Source organism: Euphorbia lathyris, chromosome 10 (assembly GCF_963576675.1).
Source record: "Euphorbia lathyris chromosome 10, ddEupLath1.1, whole genome shotgun sequence".
Taxonomy (NCBI): domain Eukaryota; kingdom Viridiplantae; phylum Streptophyta; class Magnoliopsida; order Malpighiales; family Euphorbiaceae; genus Euphorbia; species Euphorbia lathyris.
The window spans coordinates 71,594,078-71,596,577 of record NC_088919.1 but is presented as its reverse complement, the minus strand read 5'-3'; positions in this window follow the sequence as shown (position 1 = coordinate 71,596,577).

The window sequence follows — 2,500 nt, the reverse complement described above, 5'->3', positions numbered from 1 at the left end:
GGACTTAAACCAGAAATATATTACTTGATAACGACGGGGTACACTTATCCCTAAGATCGGCCTCGCTCCACAACCGCGCGAGGCCGCGTCAAGTTTTTGGCGCCGTTGCCGGGGAATAGTAGATTAATTCTATAAATACCCGACAACCGCCAATAATCAAGTTTTTGGCGCCGTTGCCGGGGAGAGTAGATTAATTCTATAAATCCCGACAACCGCCAATAATCAAGTTTTTGGCGCCGTTGCCGGGGATTTATTTCTTCTGCAATATCGAACCAAAGGTCGATTTGTTAGTTTAGGCATTCCTTGTTATTATTCTTTGTTTATAATCGTTTATACTTTTCTTTTTGTGAATATTTGTTTTTAATTTTTATTGTTATTTCTAATGATTCTTCTTTTTTGAGAAAATGGCTAGAAACAATGGAAATAAGGAGTCTATTACGCATTTGCTTAACTTTCTATCTACTCACGAAGATCAAACTGACGATTTGTATGCCTCAATTAAAAATTTATGCATACAAAAAGGGATCCTAGTTGATTCAACCGCGGACGAATCAAATAAAGAACCCAATTTGGTAGGTCAGGTTGATAAGGTAATATCTCCTCCCATTAACAATGAAGAACTGATCCCTAATTATGAGAAACCAAAAGTTTCAATATTAATTGAGGAATCAGTTGAAATTGAGCCTCTAGAGAAGAATCCAAAGATAGAAGAGTTCAGTTTTGCTCCAAGTCCAGAAACTTTCATTCTCTTTGATCTACCTAGAGAATCAAAAAGGGAGCAAACTAAACGTTTTCATAATTTATTTAAATTTGATCATTTGTTTTCAATAAAAATCTTTGAAACTGATAATCCGTTTTGCAGGTACGGATTATTTATTCAGGAATTTGAATTCCTAACCCGAGTAGAAGCATACACCTAGGCGGGAATTCTATGTCGAGCTCACCGACTATAACGTAGCGCTTCTTGGGATGCAACCCCAGTTTTAATAAAACTTTTCAGGTTTGTTTTATTTAGATTATACATTGATCTTTTAGTTTAGTCTTTTTAGTTTTCTTTTACGTTTTTTTAAAAGTGTTCGTTTAAAAAAAATAAATAAATAAATATTTTTTTTAGTTGTTTAGTTTTATTTTATTTTATTTTATTTTTATTTTTTATTTTTAAGTTTTCAGGTTTAAAAGAAAATTAAAAAAAAAAAAAATGGCCCCAGGAGGCCCAGCTCGCCGAGCTGGGCACTGCCGCCCAGCTCGGCGAGCAGGCCACTGCTCACCGCGAGCTGGGCGCTGGCGCCCAGCACGCCGCTGGGCACTGCGCCCAGCCCACCGCTGGGCGCTGCCGCCCAGCCCGCTGCTCGGCCGAGATAAGCAACGGTTCGGGATTTTTTCCCGAACGAAGCTGAAATAAATAAATAAATAATAATAATAATAAAAAAAATTGCCACCGCAAATCGTCAAGCTTTTGGCGATTGCGATAAAATCCGTAAGTTTTCTTCTCCACCCTAACTTTTTGCACTTGTACTTTATGGTTTGTGATGTAATGTTGGAACTTATTGCATATTTTTAGTGTGAGGAGGAGGGGTAGACAAACTTACAAAAATTGTATAATTTTTAAATTTTTGTTGCGTCGTGTCTAGTTTAGTTTTGCGTTTTCCGGGTTTTATTTAGGTTTTGCATGTTTAGGACCTAAAACCGTGAACCTCCTTCGAATCTAAACTTCGTTATTTGTCTTTGAGGGCTGAGAACCGAATCTAAAATTGCATGACAACTAGTTTAGGCGTGGGACACAACTCTTGTATCTGTAAAAGCATGAGCTACAGTTTGCATTTAGACCCTACTTTTGAAGAAATGCCAAAATCATTACTTAGGTAGATAATTTAAGAATTGAAGGCATGTGATATTAAACTTGAGTTTGGGGAAAACTAGTAAACACAAAATTGAAACCCAAAGAATTGTGAGCTGAATTTGAGCCTAAGAGCGAACATCAAAAAGCTCTTTTTCTTGACATTTTTGTGTGAATGCTTTGACTTGTGGAAGATTACAGATTTTGCACCTAATACTGTGTTGAACCTACATGCAATGATTTGAGATGATAAACGATGAATCAGCCTCATTAGAATTAACCCTTTTCTTTACCTTATTTTTTCTTTTTCATCCACTCTAGGAAGCCCCTTTGAGCCTACATTTTTGTAGTTTGTAGATTTTTCTTTCGTTCTAACCCGTTTTTGCGAAACCTTCGTTTGGTTCGCTATTTAACCCAATTTCTTTTTCTTTACAAAGCTCAATTAGAGCCTTTGTTTTCTTCTAGCGCTTTATCTTTGTTTATGGCATTTCAGTAGCAAGCCAAAAGGCTAAGAAGTGAATGAGCATCACTATCCCAAAAAGAAAAAAGGGGGGGGGAAAGAAAGAGAAAAACAGAAAAAGAAAAGGAAAAGAAAAGAGACGAACAAAAGGGAATAACTCCATTCCCCAGTTCTTAGAGAAATAAAAAACGTCTCAAAGAAAA